Below are 18814 nucleotides of genomic sequence, written 5' to 3'. Positions count from 1 at the left end.
CTTGAAACTTTGGGGTGAAATACACCCCCTGAGACTTCCCGCTCGATCACCCAAGCTGTTCTTACGATGTCGCAGATACCCCCTTTGGGCAACCCGCCACCACGTAGCATAGCGTCTTTGATTTACCTTGCTATTTAACTGAGGATAGGTTATTAGTTCCTTTGGATCTTATAGTGCAAAAATATTTTTGCGGTTTGGAGACGAAAATTGTTTTGCCCGTTCCCCCTCCCCAACACATAGTTGAAGTTTCAAGAGATAGCAGATATTTTACCTCCATGAAATTGATGCATAAAGTGGTTTTCAATTTACCTCTGCCCCGTCTTCCAAGTCGAAATTTTAGTTCATTTGACTTCCTGAAATTTTCAATTCCATTGCTCTCCTAATCAATTCCTGGTTATGGTAGGTAATTTGAAAACTCGAGTGCACATAGCGCCTTCTGAGTTACTGAGTCCACGTATCGTTTCGAGACTATATCCTTGAAAAACTCCGGGAACCTTGGCCTAGCGGATAAACCCTAAAAGCTCCCAGTTGATCTAACAACTAATGAGCAATTTAAATAATTTAGGACGATTTCTCCAGGGGCTTTCGGGGTAATATCGAACCTGGGTGAATCCATATTTGACTTTATGATGTTTCTTAAGAAAAGGGCTCACTAGACATTTTAATCCATTGCTGTTGGGGGCTTTGGGGGGTCGGTTAGTAGAAAATGGAATGGAAGGGAGGAGTGTTGCCCTCCAATCAAAAGGGCACTATAACTTTCGGTTTCAAATCGAATGAACTCCTTCAATAGTTTCTTCGAACACCCCTTCGGTAAAAAAGTGACCGGGGAATAAAGTTTGTTGGTCCTTTTTTGGTCTTTTTTGGGCCTCGTTTTGGGGAAACCAGTATGTTGTTTCTATTTTTACTTCTGCATTTGTTTTTTTTTATTCCAAAGAGTCCCAATTTTATATCCAGAACTTAAGGTTATAAGTTTCAAACCTATCAAAAAAAGGGTGTTTCGGCCTTATTTCCCGTCTCTTTTTTTTTTGGGGGGGGGGGGGGGCTCCCCCCAAACACTAGGCTCCTGTTGGCCGACAGACTTACGGCTGTAAGTTTCAAACTGATCATGGACAAGAGTGTCTTGTCATTTCAGGGCCTTCATACCTCCTTCGTACAACAAATGTATGATCCTTTTGACCAAGAGAATGACCGCTGAAAGTTAGAGTCACTCGACTCCCAAGAGCAGTTATTTCCCAACTCCTCTATTATATGCAATTTTCATAATTTAATTCCTTTCCCCGGGTTCCATGGGTCATGCCATCAGAGAGGGAAATTCATTGAACCTTTAGGTTATTTTGAACAAAATGGCTATCTAAACATTTCAATCAGAAATCAGGGGGTTCTGGGAGCCAGGTAGCAAAAAAGGGCTCGGGAGAGAAATGGTTGCCCTCTATTTGCTTTTGACTTTTAAAAAGGGCACTAGAACTCTCAATTTCCAATGGAATTGGCTCTTATAAGCTTCTACCTCCACCCCTTCAACACATATAAGCCAGGGGGAAAAGTAGGGGAAACATGTCTCTATTTAAGCAGTACTACAGCGCTGCCTCTGATTGACATCATGAACTGTTGATAGAAATAGGTAAAAATAAGGAATCAGGTTAATAAAACTAGTAAAACTTTTGGATATAGCCTAGGGATACGATCAACCATTAGGGGAGGAATTGCAATGAAACTGAAAGCAATTATAGAAATTAGTTAAATAGAGTTTCTCTGAACAAGAATAAAGCAAGAATTTTTTGTTATTGTTGCTGATTTAGAACGATTTGCAAGATTTAGATCTTGCTCCATTTTAACCATTTTCTGCGTACTTGCCTAACCTCTCCCCTAAAACAGGTACTTAGGGTGTGAAAATGCACCTTTTGCCTCTCCTCTCTGTGAAAGAACCGAAGAAGTATATTTCGGTCAGCAATTTTTTTTTCAAAATTGCTAAAGTTCTTTGTTCAAATGCTCAAACCTTATACAGTATTCCTTTCGTGATTTTGCAGCTTAACTATGCATAAGGTTGTGCCAGCTGCAGGAAAGAACCCCAACCCGGGCGGGCTGACATAAATGCCCTTTTGTTTGAATATAAAACTCTGGAGACACGCGATCATAGATTGACCGTTTCTAACATCAGTGACTAGAGGAAGTTACATCAATTAACCTTTTGGGTTTTCTTTAATTGTTGTATAATTGGTTCACCTCTATAATTTTATGTGTTTCTGATTACCAGGATTTTGTGGAATGGCTCATTTGCGTCCTGAGAACATTATATCTAAATACTTGTTTGTGTAATCTATAATCATGGGTGACTTAGACAGATTTTCAACTTTCGAGGAAAGTATAAGGTCCCTTATTCTGAGTGAAAGGCCGAAATATTACCCTTTTTTTGGAAAGGACGGCATCTAAACAAACTCTTTTGGAGGTTCTGCTGGTTATTTTGACACTAAATATTTACTACTGCTTCTACAAAAAAAAGAAGAAAAAGATATTCCACGCTATTGCAATAACTAGAAAGCAGATTGTTTAGTTTCTGTTTAAGTCTGTTGACACTATAGTCTGTACCTGTTTTCCCGCCATCCTAACAACAGTTCTTAGCTAACATGGTAAACAAGTTTCAAGTCTAATCATTGTTGGTAAAATTTGTTGGAGAAATTAAGCGGAATATTCAAAAAGTGCTTATACAGCAAAGCAGAAAAAGTAGTTTCTACGCTATAAAAATCAATAGCGAATTTTCTAGTGTTTCTTACAGTTAGCAAATTCTTTTGTTGGTCTCGTACAACTATTTTTAGCGATAGGCTACCCTACTAGGCTGTAAAAAATTTGTTTTTCCAAGCTTGTATTTTTTTTTTGTTTCCCGCTCAACAAATGTGTTTGTGGGATCGCTAGCTGACAATTTTTTTTACACTGTTGAACTCCATCCGCCTCGCTAATTAGCTACTGCTTCTACTACTGTACTACACAGCCTGAAAGTAAGGAGCGACATTATAACTTAAAATGAACAGAAATTACTTCGTATATGAAAGGGGCTGCACCCTCCTCAACGCCCCGCTCTTTACGCTAAAGTTTTTTACTGTATTAAAAAGTAGAGTCGAGAGAAAGAGTCAAAATTTAGCGTGAAGAGCGGGGCATTGGGGAGGGAGCAGCCCCTTTCATATACAAAGTAATTTCTGTTCGCTTTAAGTTTTAATGTCGCTCCTTACTTTCAGTTAAAAAACTTGTTTTTTATTTAATTTCTTAACGTTTTTGAATTAAGACATGTTTTGATTTTGGCTTTCCGCAGATGAATAATTAGAACGAAATTTGCATATTTATTTTCTTTGGCTAAATAGCTTTCTCATAGTTTTGATCGAATGATTTTGAGAAAAAAGGAGCGGGGTAGGGAGGCCTAGTTGCCCTCCAATGTTTAGGTTACTTAAAAAGGCAACTAAAACTTTTAATTTTTACGAACGTTTTTATTAGTAAAAGATGTACGTAACTTGCGAGTTAGCTTACGTAACGAACTTTTGTATTCGTATATTTTTATTAAGTATATGAGGGGGTTCACCCCCTCGTCAGTACCTTGCTCTTAATGCTAAAGCTTAAATTTTGTCCCAATTCCTTCAGAATGACCCCTGAATCACAAAGCCCGTAGAATAAACAGTTGAAATTACTAAAAATACTTTAGCGTAAAGAGCGAGGTATTAGGAGGAGTTGAACCTTTCATATGTGTAATAATTTCTGTTCGTTTTAAGTTTTAATGCTGCTCCTTATTTTCAGTTGAAAAAACTGTTTTATATTTATTTTTTCATTGTTTTTTTTTTTAATAATGCTTGAAAATTCTGCGCTCCGTACATGGAAATTTTCTTCCCCCATGACAAACTCCTCCATGAAAAGCTCCCCAACATATCCCCCTCTTCTCAACCCCTCCCCTCCCAACCAAAAACCCCCCTTAAAACGTCTGTACACTTCCCAATAACCATTATTATGTGTAAGCACTGGTCAACGTTTGTAACTTGTAGCCCCTCCCACGGGGACTGTAGGGGAGTAAGTCGTCCCCAAAGGCATAGTTAAAAGGTTTTTCGACTATGCTGAATAAAATGGCTCAGAATTCTCAGAATTTTGATCCAGTGACTTAGGGAAAATAATTAGCGTGGGAGGGGGCCTTGGTGCCCTCCAATTTTTTAGTTACTGAAAAAGGGCACTAGAACTTTTCATTTCCGCTAGAATGAGCTCTCTTGCAACATTCTAGGACCACTGGTTCGATACGATCACCCCTGGGGAAAAGAAGAAAAAAAAAAACAACAACAACAAATAAACACGCATCCGTGATCTGCCTTCTGGCAAAAAATACAAAATTCTACTTTTTTGTAGATAGGAGCTTGAAACTTCTACAACAGGGTTCTCTGATACGCTGAATCTGTTGGTGTGATTTTCGTTAAGATGCTGTGACTTTAAGGGGGTGTTTCCCCCTATTTTCTAAAATAAGGCAAATACTCTCAGGCTTGTAACTTTTGATGGGTTATGCTAAACTTGATAAACTTATATGTTTAAAATCAGCATTAAAATTAGATTCTTTTGATGTAGCTATTGGTATCAAAATTTTGTTTTTAGAGTTTTGGTTACTATTGAGCCGGTTCGCTCCTTACTACAGTTCGTTACCACGAACTGTCTGATAAGACGTATGAGGCAGAAATCTTGTCTGTCCCGCTCTCTTTAAAGCTTTTTTGTTTGTTGCCTCTCAAAAGAGTCTTCCTATGTGCGACGCATCGAAAGGCGCAATGAGTCATTCTCTTGGCTATTACGATTGCAGCAATTCAAAAACTGTTATGTGAAACAACAAAACTTTAGCAGAAGAGAGAAAAAAACTGAAAATCTATTTTGAGTCCCTTTACTGTTATTATTACTCCTGATACTAATACTTCATTGTAGCATCAAGCAGCCTGAAGCCAAAGCATCTGTCCATGCTCTTCCTCTGCACTAATCTTCCTATTAACCCTGCCCATGCTCCTCCATCCCTATTGCTATTAGAAACTCCTTGTTTATGCTAGGAAGGTTTTTCTGGGCGTCTGAGAACCGGCAAAATCCATTTTCAAATTAAAGCTTTATTTTCCAACTCTTTCTAGGAACCTGACTAGATAAGGTTAACACATTGAACTAATTGATAAAAAGGCTTATTTGGTTTGAGGGGATGAGATGTAATTCTGGGCATGTTTTTAGTCGGGGGAGGAGGATATACCCCTAGATTAAAAATTTCTTTTAGATTTCTGAGTACTTCTTATTCAGATTATCACATTTTTTTTATCATTGCCTCAGCCCCAGAAAAAAAAAATCCTGCCTGATTCTAAGTTTTAAGAGAAGAAACCCGAATGATGCCTTCATAGTCATTGCAATCGCTTTCCAATACTGAGCTGGTAATCTTAAAAAAGAAATAGCGAACTAAATTATGTGTCAAAAAATTGAAGTGAAAAAAGGTGACAATTGCAAACTGAAAAATACTAAGTTTCTGAGGAAAATATACCTTAATTATTTTCCGTATCAGTATAATTACCAGTTCACTTGATGTTCAAAGTAGTGTTACCAATGATTGTAACCTGAAATCAAACAGCATAGCCACGAAAGGAAAAACGTGCCAAATGTATAATCAAAAATAATGCACTTAAAAGAATCTGCTACTCTTAAGAAGTAAGTGCAGAACCACCTCAAGAAAGTGCCCAAATGTATCTCTTCTGGCAACACTGGTTATAACTACATATTTATATTTTAAAACCGGCCAGAAAGTCCAAACGTGTCAAAACGTTAAATGCATTGGCATCAGTTGGAAATTATAGCCTATATATATGCACCCTATCTGGCAACATTGGTTAAAACTACACCCTACTATATTTTAATACCGGCTATCAAACTGGACAGGAAGTCCGAATATTGAATATTTGGAAACACTAGTTAATACGATTTCTTTATTCTAACATCGGTCATTGCTGCTCTGTGAGAAAGTCCAAACACATCAAAATATTGACTACGTCAGGCCCGGTAGGAAATTATACAAATATATTTGAATACAGTTGTTTCCCATCCATATGAAAGTGCATTTACTTTAACAGCTGAATAAACACTTTAAAAGAATTCAACGGTATAATATATGTGAAGCATTTTTGGGCGTTTGCATGACACCATGTAGCGTAAAATTTGAATGATGAGAAAGATCAATTATACTAAGTAAATAGATGTAGTGTTAGTGAGACAGTGACACCAGGTTTTGTTGACATAGCGGATTGTAAAACAACCGAAAAACTTTAAGGTGGAGCCAAATGCATATATAGGAATTTGATTTGAGCGGGAGGAGTGGATCTGTTAAAAAAGGTGAATTGTACCCAAATTGCATAAAATTGTAGCAAATACCGTGGGATTTGGGGAAGGAGGACACGGTCAAACCTCATTAAATGTCTGTGTAAAGCAAAATTCACTTTTTTTCTCATTCGAAAAGTTTTACCTAGAAAATCTGTTTTAGATGTCACTTTTGCCAAAAATGTTTAATAGTCAAAATTCTCGTAAAAACAGAAAACGACTTACAAGGAACTATCCTGCGAAAGCTCGTGCTTGATGATGACTTTCTGTGTCCTCCGCCTAGACACTGTTTTGGGAAAATCTTCTTTGGTAAGTCATCATGACTGCAGCCCCTACTGCGTTATTACAACCGAAGAGCAGAGAAAGCTAACAGTGCGAGCAGTGCAGTAGATGATAAAAGGTAGCAAACTAGCTTTTGAAACTCAAGCTACACTGGGAGACTAAATCAACTTCATCTAAAGGCCCTTAACTTCATTCTAATGGTTCCAAATGCATTTTAGTCTTGATTGGCACTATGGGATATTTACAGCAATTTGGAGTAATCTGGACCCGCTTTTTTTTTGCCAGGTTGTCCTCCTCCCCCTCCTCTCAGCTCGGTTGCGGTCATTAACAAATCATTGTTTCTTAGACAAATGTTTTGATGATGAATTTGCTGGTTTAATGGCGAATTTTCTTCTTCAGTCGGCGTCGGCACTAAACGATGTTTGGAATACTTTTTCTTTATTAATAGCCCCACTATTTTTATTATCCCCCCGCTCCATTTAATTGTAATCGTTTGCCATTTGTTTATTTTGTAGGGTTTGGGATGTTTTGTTTTGTTAGCAGATAATTAGGAAAGCAGACTTTGTTAAATTATAAAAAAGAGTACGGTTTGAAAAGGATTCTGTGAAAGGATTTCAGTCTTTTATTCTTTTGGTCTTTTATTCTTATTATTCTTTTGGTTGTTCTTAAAGCAGGCCGAGTATCACTTCTCAAAGACTAAAAAGTAGAAAATGAATGTTTCTAATTTTGTAACATACAAAATATTTATAAATATCTTTTTGATACCTTTCCACAAATTTGAAGAATTTGAAACATACTTGTCTACAATTGTTTTTATATTGTGTGGATCTACGACGGGGAACGTGAAAAAAACCTAATTTTTATTTGATCATGTTAGTTTGGTTTTATGAGAGTGTCTTTTCTCAATGAATAAATTTATTTTCACTGTTCTTCAGCGTTGCTGATTCTAAACGACTTGGTTCAAGGGTTTCCCTGTCATGACCTCATTCTTGACCGTCAATTTGGGAAAATAACTGTCAAAGTCCAGCTGATTGTTTTCGCCTAATTAAATGCAGAATTTTTTTCCCCTTTTCAAGTTTCAGTCTCTGAAATTGTGATTCTATCATAGCCAGGAGCAATTGAATACTTGACAGCCCAGGTTGAATATGTAAACATGAAATAGTCGAACAATTTCGTTAATTCGGTCATTAAATTTTGACACAGTTCCCTCGAAGCCTTTCGTAGAAGATTCTGCCCATTTTGTAGTTACAAGTCTTAGAAATTTATTGTCCGTATCATGGACTTCAATTCGCGAAACTACGGGAGGGGGAGGATATTTTTCAAAATTCTAAGAGGGAAACTTGGTCGTTTTATCGATTTTTCGATTAAAACACACAAAAAATATTCCTCAATAAAAATATCAACAAGATCAGTGGCAAGGGAGGGTGGAAGGATTGGAAAATTTAGCGGGAACAATCCAAAACTGAATCAATGAATAAAACATCACAACATACTTCATAAAATATTTCACAGAATAATCGGTAGCTTGGTAAAAAACTGCTGATTGTGTTCTTCCTTATTAGGTACTGGGCTTTTGATTTGAGCATCGCCAAGCACTCAAATCTGAGGTCTAACAAATTTCTGCTTGTAAAAAGAATGGAACCTTCTGTAGAAGTCTTTCAACAGGGGCTGCAGAGGGCAAAATATGATTGTTCATTCTTGAAACTTAGCAGATGTAAGGATAGTCCTTAAGAATAACAAGCTCCCGCCATTTATGAAGAGCTGGAGAACTTCTACATTGACTTTATTTCCTGAGAAGGTCACCCTTTTTTGTCATCACAATTACTAAAATCATATTCGCAGCTTGTTCTTTCCAAGTATTAATCAAAAAACCTTTTTGACACAATAAGTTTTTCAAAGAAAAGTAAAGAACTCCATTAACCCAAAAATGAGCAAAAATAAAATCCAATAATCTATCAAGCGTAAAACTACCATAAGTCAGCATCGATAAATAAATGAAACCAAAAACGAACAGAAATTACAATAAATAACCGAGTCAGTTTCAAATTGAGCAGAAACTAACATGAATTGGGCTAAAAACTCAAAAACATAATTTGCACTTTAATGAAAAAATAAATTTTAAATGTTTTCACTTTTATAACTTCAATAAATAAAATATTATTAACTTTTTAAGGAATAAATATCAGCATATGTATATTAAACTGACAGAGAACATTCATCTGCATTTTTTCAGTAAAGTGGAAATTATGTTCTGGCCTTGGGATGCATAGGGGTTTTGAGCCCTACTCATGTTAATTTCTGCTCGTTTTGAGTTTGACTCGGTTACTTATTATAATTAATTTAACAAACCTTTTCACAAGACAAGTTGTTCAAAGAAAAGTAAAGAGCTCCATTAAGCCAAGAATGAGCAAAAATAAAGTTTAATAATCTTCCAAGCGTAAAACTACCACAAACCATTATCAATAAATAAATGAAACCCAAAACGAACAGAAATTACAATGAATAGCCGAGTAAAACTAAAAGAAGCAAAAATCAACACGAGCAAGGCTGATACCTACCCCCCCCCTCTATGCCTTCTCAAGACCAGAAACCATCTCCAAATTTGGATTGGATACCTAGGGAAATGATGAGCGTGGGGGTAGGCTGGTTGCTCTCAAATCACTTTTGACTTTTAAAGGGGAACTATCACTTCCAATTTCAAATCAAGTGAGCCTCATCCGAAGTTTATACGACAACCCATTTCGTAAAAATCTTATGTGCCCCCAGGGTATGACTTAAACTTATCCCCAAGGCACTGGGAGGCTGTGTCAACCCTAGAGGCATTGTCATATGTAATTTGGACTATTTTGGGCAAAATCGCTACCTCATAATTTGAATCAGATTGATTACGTAAAGAGGGCTAGTCAGGGGGGGGCTTTCTGCCTACATCGCTATTGAAACTTAAAAGGGAACTAGAACTTCTAATTTTCAACCAAATGAGCCCCCTCTAAATTTTATATAACCATATCTTCCTTAAACACCTTACATGCCCCAGAGGCATACCTTAAAACTCTTACTCCCAGGCTCTGTGGGTTTGTTTCAACCCCAAAAGCCATGTTGTATGATATTCAGACTATTTTGAATAAAATGGCTGTCTCGAAATTTCTATTGGATGCATTTCGAGACAATACGACGTGTTTGTGTGTGTTGGGGGAGTCGTAGCTCCCCTCCGATCACTTTGACTCTTAAAAACCGCACTAGAGCTTCTGATTACCCATCTAATGAGCCCCTCTGAAGTTTATATCATCAACATTTCCCTAAAAACCTTGTATGCCCCAGGGCATAAATTATAACCCTTGTCCTGGGGTCAGGGGAGGGGGTTTGTCATCCTCAAAGACATAATTTACGAAGTTTTCAACTACGTGGAACAAAATGGATATCTCAAATTTTTTTTGGAAGCGTTTGGGATATGAATGGCGTGGGGGAGGGGGCTTTTGCTCTCTGATCACTTTTGACTAATTAAAAGGACACTAGTCCTCTCAATTTCCAATCGAATGAGCCCTTTTTGAAGTTGTTACGACAACGCTTTCTATAAAAATCTTATATGCCCCAAGGGTATAACTTACAACCCCCGTCTGGAGGGCTGGGGGGGCGGTTGTCATCCTCAAATGCATAATTTCCAGACCTTTCAATTACGTTGAACAAAATGGTTCTATCAAAATGTTAATCGGAAGTGCTTGGGTAAATGATGGGCGTGGAGGGAGGTCATTCGCCCTCCGATTACTTTCGACTATCAGAAAGGGTACTAGCCATCACAATTTCCAATCGAATGAATCCTTTTTGAAGTTTCTACGACAACGCTTTCTATAAGAACCTTATATGCTCCCAAGGTATAACTTTACAACCTTTGCCCTGAGGGCTGTGGGGGAGGGGGTGTCATCCTCAAATATATAATTTCCGGATCATTCAACTACATTGAACAAAATGGCAATCTCAAAATTTTGATGAGATGTGTTTGGGGAAATGATAGGCGTTGGAGGGGGGTTAGTTGCCCTTCAATCAGTTTCGACTATTAAAAAGGGCACTAACTCTTTCAATATCCAATCGAATGAGTCATTTTTGAAGTTTCTACGACAACATCTGCGATACGAAGTTCCCTGGTCTTAAAAAAAAAGTAAAATAAATAAATAATAAATTGTGCCAACGTCATTCAATACTTAGGCAGTGCTATTACGCTGCCTATGATTAAGAAACATTAAGTTTTAGAACATATTAAGTGTGCTAAACTTGATTGTTAAATTTTGGTATAACTATTTAGATTTATATGTTTTAATATTTAGACTATATAGAACTCTGTCTGAGCGAATCAACTACAAACTATGAGGATCAATTACCAGTTTGTATAACATACATTATTTAAATTAATACATCATGTATTCGGGTAAAGTTTAATTTTCTAAGACTCAGGATAGCGTACTTGGATACACTAATGCTTCTATTTCTAAATACAGTCTGCTCATAATCAAGAAAAGGTTTAGCCAAAGACTCAATAACCTCAGTAAATATTATTGGAAAGTCCTCTGACTTTTTTCAAGAATAACTATAAAAATATTTTTACCAGTGCTGGAGTTTGTCTTTAGAAAGCCCCTTGGACTCTTGGGAACGATCGTTGGAAAACATCGGCTTTATGTTCGACAATATAAAGTTACTGTTTCATTTTATAAAGGGAAAGAAAATACAGTGGGGAAAATAAGTAAGAGTGGAAAAATGAATAGTACTAAAAATGAGGAAGTTCATGTTGGTCTATGAAAATTCAAGAGAGATTCTGATTCTAGGATATGCCAAAAGAAAGGGCAACTGTCATGCTTCTGTGTTAAAAAGTGTACTTTAATTCCAGGATATATTTTGTGATGTCAGTTTTCAAATTTCTTTTGAGTCAGTCACATTATTTCATTGAGTGCATGTCATCAAAAGAAGCTAAATAACCCCGTCTTTTTTATTTTTTTAATCCGTTATTGTATTTACCGCTGTTTTTATGTAAATTTCCAGTCGCTAAAAAGAAGGGGAAGCCTTAATTAAAAAAGAAAACAGAATAGAAACAGTAACGATGGATAGAGCTTCTTGAGGGTTGATGAGAGAGTTACATAGTCAGGGTGATTCCACCGTGGCTCACGATGTCGGCCATTTATCAGTCGTGGCTGTCATGGTCATCATATAACCGCAATGAAGGCCCATCGAAGTTATATCAATTTAACCCCTCCCTCCTGTTGTAGGCTCTTGATCAATCTGACGCAAGTTCTCCCGCTGTCAGATGAAATGCATAGATAATCTAGGTCAAATTAACTCACGAATTGTGAAGAACTACATAGAAGTGTAAATATTCTGTAGCAGTGTTTTAAGGCCGCCGCGGTTTTCCGCCATCATATGTTTTCTGCCACCTTTTAATTCAGGTAGGTCAGAACAGACATAGACAAAGGAATAGTGGCGGAAAACATACGGTAGCGGAAAACTGCGGTGGCGTTAAAACACCCAATTCGAATATTGTAGCCAATAAATGGAATAAAAACTAAAATGATTTTAACATAAATTAAGCCCCCTCCCTTGAATCAAAATTTTTGATTTCACCCTGAATCGAATACATGAGTTTCTTAAGCATATCGCCTGGCAGGTTTTCGTTGAGTAAAACCAAACCATTATGAGCGCAAAAAGACAGATAGTATGATTTTCAGTTTCTTTTTATTAATTTATTTGCTTTCCTTCGTATTTTATAATTCTTTAGTTAAATTAACTAAAATAAGAAAGGACAAATAATGAGTTTTTACCGACCAAAGTCAGATTTTCTGATAATTTCCATTGACGCTACAATTTATTTTTAAATGTATTTTGAATTAAAGCTACAAAACTGCCCACCAGGCTTTACTGAGTCTTAACTGAGTTTTAGGATTTGGACCCTTGTCCACCTCTTAAACCTTTAGTGTGTTTTTAGCAGAAATATCATTTTTGAAGGTTTAAACTGGAACAGGTTGTGAGATTCAGCAGTAATATTGGTCTGACAAATATTTGGTTGAAACGGAATATACATTTCTAAGGTATAAACATGAAATATAAAAATAAATGTTTTAAATTATAAATGCTAGTTTATATATATAAATACTAGTTCAAATTCGGTATTTAATATTTACAATTCAAAATTTATTTTTAGGTTTGCTGATACTTGTCTATTATATAAAACACACTCGATAAGTGAAGTTTGGTGACAATAAAATATGATGAAAATAGAATACTTTATTAGCAAAATTGTGAAAATCATTTGCGAATTATTAAATTGGGAGCTTTGGCGTCGGCTGACCGTCTCAAAGTCAAAGAAAAGTTCATTATGCGCGATTCTTGACCTAGCTGATTTTAGTTCATTATTAACGCGATTCTTGAGGACATCGCTTAGTTTGCTTTGACGAGTGACAGAATATAGTGTCTCACCATGGATGTTCATATTCAGATTTGTGATTTTCCAAGGACCGAAGAAGAGGCAATTGTATTTTCCCAGAATAAGGGATTGTTGCCCAAAACAAAACACTGCGCCAGTGGACACACCATGACTTTTTACTTTTACGAGAAGCAACATCTTCGGAAGTGTAACACTAGGCCATGTTTAAAAACCGTCAATTTGTGTTTCAATACTTTTTTCTAAAAGTAAAATACCATTTGTTGCTGCAGTTTCTTTCATTTATTTCTGGGTTAACGAATTGTCTTCTGTGGCCTGGTATCAATAAGAGCTAAGCATTTCTAAACAAGAGGTTTTCGATTGGAATAACGTGTGCGTGTTTTCTGTGGAACAGAAAAACTGTTTGCAGAACGTCAACAGAAAAATTTTGCTAATAAAGTATTTTGTTTTCATCATATTTTTTTTTTCATTAGCATTAACCGAACTTCACTTCTTGAGTGTGTTTTACAATAAATATGAAAAATCTAGTCTGGTGCTACAGCTTTTATGGGCTCAAGTTTTTTTCCAGTATTTTGACTTATGGTTGTCTACACCAAGTACATACACAAATAGAACTGTCGGTTTTTCGTAAATTGCAGATAGTTTTCCATAGAGTAGTAGGGGGATTTCTGGCTTTGTTCACTATGAATTTTATTATATGGTCAGTCACGATTTCAAGAATTTGGTCATATTTCAATTCATCCCCTTCCCTGGGAATTAATAATTTTTATTAATTTCATTGTCTTCACCTTAATCAGTCGTTATGAAAAAATATTACTGACTCATGGTAACAAAAGAAACAATTTACTTGCAAGCTTAAAACCAAAAACATATCTTTTTCAAATGAGGAATGGACACTTTTGCTATTATTGGCAGTAACTGTATACCGAATATAATCATTTAAATATATTATTTATCATTTTATTTATATCAGTATGTCATACATTATATTATTAAGATAATAATTTATTACATAATTGTTTTTATATTTCTTGTGTATAATATATTGGTGTATAATTCTATTTGCCATAAAGTGTATAACGAATTTCTAACTATTTATGATGACTAAGAAACGGGAGAATAATCCTAGCTATTATTCCAGCTGTCCTCATCTTGTTTTGGGTCGGTTGAAATTTCTCAACATTATATATTATCAGAATGGGGTCTCCTACACTCGTTATTTTAATCATTGTACCGTTTTTCCATCCAGGCATTTTTATATTTTAGACGGGTATAAGCTTACCTGCACCTAGGGAGGGGGGATGTGTTGAATACCTCCTCCCTTGAGATATATTTTAAAATTAGGTAACAACTTTAGCCAAAATTAGGTTTTGCCAGGATTTGCGGAGGGAGTGAAAATTTTACCTCCTCCAACACTCATTGGTTTGTAATTTTAATTATTGTATCATTTTTCATTCAAGTTATTTTTTATATTTTAGACGGGTATAAGCTTGCCAGCACCTAGTGAGGGGTGGATAGGTTGAAAAACTTTTCTGTTCCGATATGTTAAAAAAGACTTTTGGAAAAATTCGGAAGTAGTGGGCTAAAAGGTAAATTTGTGTTCATCCCCTCCCCCAGAAAGATCGAGCCTGTACACTCCGATCATATTGAATGTGTATACGTATTGCATGTCAGGTTAGAGGTATCCCCCTTTATGAACTGTAGATGTGTTTATGAAATTACCCCTAAATTAGTCCTAGCTAAAACATGCGGTTGTAATTTAAATTCTTAGCAAATTAGATCGGAGTTCAACGCTCATGCATCAAATTATTTTTGTTTTTCTTATTGAAAAAGAGAAAAAACGACAAAGGCCCTATTATCTTTAGTGTCATTTTATCGTTTTCTTCGTGAAAAGTGCTCAACCAGGAATGGGCATCAATTCTTTTTTTTGTCATTATTTCAATCCCATTGTGTTTAGCTAACTCAGTTGGACATCTACATTCTAAAGCTTCAAATGCTCATTTATTATGTTAATTGAAAAATGTGGCAAAAATTAAAGGCATTATGATCAAGAAACTCTGTGGGAGGTTTTTTTATTTAACTTTCAACGAGATTAATTTTTTCGTTATATATATATATATATATATATATATATATATATATATATATATATATATATATATATATATATATATATATATAGGTTTTTTTTTATTTAACTTTCAACGGGATTAATTTTTTTTCGTTATATATACATATATATATATATATATATATATATATATATATATATATATATATATATATATATATATATATATATATATATATATATATATATATATATATATATATATATGTATATATATATATATATATATATATATATATATATATATGTATATATATATATATATATATATATATATATATATATATATATATATATATATATATATATATACTGTTTCGTCACTGTAACTTCTAAAGGCCGTATCTGACACTTCCACACTTCAGAGGTAATTGCCGTTTTCTAAGCTGTCCTCAAAGCGAGGAAAGGCAGTGTAATGCTCCGTGTAATATAAATTAGAAGGATTGAAGTTGGATTGAACATACATTGCCCCTTTTGTCCTCCCTTTGAGAGCAGCTTAAAAAATTGCCAAATTTCGGTATGTTATGGACAAGGCCATATCCAAAACTCTTTTCTGGGGGGGTGTGTAAAAACTTAAAAACGCAATATTCTTTTTTATGAGTCAGAAAAAAATTAGTGAGAGGGAGGTTCAAACTGGATACCCCCTTCCCCTGGATACGGTTGTGGTTGCAGATGAACCAAGTTAAATGTGGCTCCATATGAAAGCCATTGACTCGTAGTAGTGTCATATTATTATTCCCAAAAGGTAAGCTGTGAGAGGAAAATATGTTAGTTTGTCTATGATTGGTCAGCTAAAATAAGACCACCAATCAGAAACACAATTGCATTCTCACGAACCTTACTGAGTCAACGTTTTATTATGCAGTCTCGTCAGTTTCAAGAAACTTTTTGACTAACGCTGAATTATCGTTTAAATCTACTAATGATTTGAAAAATATGCTGCCAAAAAGCAATTAAAATTGCTAAAAGAGCAAAAAATGTTCTCTGAAATGATGATCATTCTAATCATGACTGCAAGCTGTAGTAGCTGCATTATGGTTGCTGTAGTAGCTGCAAACGTGGTTGCTACGGTGGGTGCGATCATAGCTAATCACGGACCATAGTAACCAAAACTAAGAATCCTGTTCTCAAATAAATTAGTGCAAATAACAATTGACACGAATTCACAAATGTTAACTTCTGTTAAGGTTCAATTTAATAGTAATTTGTTTCTTTAGAAACAAATTACTTGAAAAATTAGACAACAAAGAAAAAATGGAGATTTTTTCTTTAGAATTTGAACAAGGCTGAAATCCCTTGTCGACGGTAGTAAATCTAAATTAAAAAGGCAGTTGTGGAATTGTTATGGCTAAAAATTCTTCACCAGAGGTTTAAAATCCCCATTTTAAAAACCAAGGGAATTCGCATTTTAGCATTGATATAGCAATGGTGTGTGCCCTTTCTCTCTCTATTTTTCCTCTAGCGCTAGCGGGCAGCTTGAAACGTCGTAGATACATAAATAATTGCCCATGAGAAAGCCAATCTTTTCATCCAGTGCCCTTCTTAGGCACCAAGAGAGAATTTGTCACAACGGAAAGTCGTTTTTGACCATTTTGTGTTAACATCAACAATTTTGGCCCTAAAAGATTCAGTATGTTACCGAGTGAAAATCCTGAGATAGTCAGTGGATTCAGCACTGTTTAAAAGTTATGTTTTGAACAGTTTTGATAACATACTGTTCTGCAGTGGCTCATTAATCTATAAAGCTTTCCTCTCTGCGGTCTCACCTGACACGAAATGGGGCGTAAAATAATGTGCCTAGCATTACCACCGTGTTAAAGTATTAGTGGGAAATCACTGCAGAGGAGGCGGGTCTTCTGCTTTGGGTTTCGTTCCCTTTTCTACAATTTTAGCTACATCTGTAAAAATCAATCGAGGACAAAAAATCTAGCCGTACCCCTACTCTATCTCTAAATCTTGGATCTACCACTTGGTAGCAACGAAAGGTATAATATATAAAAACATTCTTATTTCTTTATAATATTCTAATGACCTTTGCTGGAACTTTCAACAGATTAATTCAAACTAGTTCACTTCCGCCGGGTCAAATACTCTCTGGCATGCCGATACTTTGATTTTCTAATGGTGTGGCTTCAAATCTCCCTTTGGTCAATTTTTGTAACATCATTTTTGCTGACTCAAATAAATACCTATTTTTGTTGAAATTTTTTTTTTGAAAATTAGCTCTATCTCCACATTTTTTGATGTTCCGGAAAATCTCATCATGTTCGAAAATGTCTCTCTAATATATAGGGACCGGGTTTAAAGCAAGTTTTTAGAGAAACCATTGAAAATAAAAAAAAAATGTCTTTTTCAGAAACCTGGCTTTGAATAGAGATGCAGGCGAATATGGCTTAAAATCAAGTTATGATAATTACTACAGTCTAATAAATTAAGTTTTGTTTCTTCCAATACTTTTGACCTTTATTTACCTGATAATGAACCTTCACATACACATCAAGCCCATGAACTGGAAACTAGGAAATACGAGATACTTACATTTCTGGACGTTAAACAATATGTAATTAATTTTTGTTTTGTGTAAATGACAGTGTTTTATTTGTATTATTTTTATATCTACTATTTTATATTTTACTATTTTATACTATTTTATATTTTATTGTTTATCTACTGATGACGGCCACTGTATATGTGACCGAAATATCAAGAGACTTTGTGGTTGTTTCACTGTCAAATAAAAGGATTTGTCCCTATTAAACTGTTGTTTGTACGTAAATGATGTGGATGTTTGGCTCCCTTCTTGACATATGCCAAAACAAAAATTTGTTTTGCTTACGACGTAAACGATTAAAGTTAGGCTTACTTTATACCACGGAATTATTGGAAAGGACTCTCAAAAATGGAATGTTTATTATTCAAAATTTCTGAATTCTAATAACTCATTTTTTATATTAACGACTATTTGTTTTATTGCGGTTCAGAAGATATCAAAATCATTGTGAAGTATAGAAATCATTGTAAACTAGTTTGCAAAATTATATTTTGTACAGTTTTACAATTTATTCTTAGAATGTTATCCTTTATTAAGGTCCAGAAGATATCAAAATCACTGTGAAGTATAGAAATCATTGTAAACTAGGTTTCAAAATTATATTTTTGTACAGTTTTACGATTTATTCTTAGAACGTTATCCTTTATTAACGGTCCAATGTAAAAAATTATATCACCAATGCAGTTAGTCAGTCGTTTATCTTGACACGGTGATAAATGACGTTCATTTTCTTTCTTGCTTGGTAATGAGAGTGGGGAGTCCTTTGTCTGATCAAGATGTAAGAATCATCAGTAAACCTATCCCTTAATTAATCAATGTTAGGCCCACTTTTCTGAGGCTATTGAGTATTGGTGTGAGGAACGTTGATGACCAAACAACTCTTCTTGGGACGTCTTAAAAAATTAGATGTCGAAGTTTAACTATGTTGGGAAACGGAGCTTTTTGTATCGAGTTTAACTGAGGATTTTTTGGCAATTGAAAAAGTCTGATTATGGCACAAGGTGTCAGGCAAGTCTAAAACGGTAGCTATGACCGTCTGCTTATGATATACTTTTCTGACGCTCTGAACGGCTTGATCGCTAGA

At 35.2% G+C, this 18814-nt stretch overlaps 1 protein-coding gene across 5 annotated transcripts in view; it reads left to right on the top strand.

The window, feature by feature from the left end:
- The window catches only part of LOC136031032 (mediator of RNA polymerase II transcription subunit 18-like), a 301962-nt gene that overhangs the window by 163577 nt on the left and 119571 nt on the right, over nt 1-18814 (top strand). The window contains exon 1 of one of the 5 annotated variants that reach the window (XM_065710222.1): nt 6343-6360. The exons of the other annotated variants lie outside the window; for them this stretch is intronic. The gene's annotated coding sequence lies outside the window, so the exon portion shown is untranslated. Of the gene's footprint in view, nt 1-6342; nt 6361-18814 lie in introns of those variants that run through there. 5 annotated transcript variants of the gene reach the window in all.

Source organism: Artemia franciscana, chromosome 9 (genome assembly GCF_032884065.1).
Source record: "Artemia franciscana chromosome 9, ASM3288406v1, whole genome shotgun sequence".
Classification (NCBI taxonomy): Eukaryota; Metazoa; Arthropoda; class Branchiopoda; order Anostraca; family Artemiidae; genus Artemia; species Artemia franciscana.
Note: the sequence above shows the minus strand (reverse complement) of the source record. Positions and strands in the feature narration are given on the sequence as shown.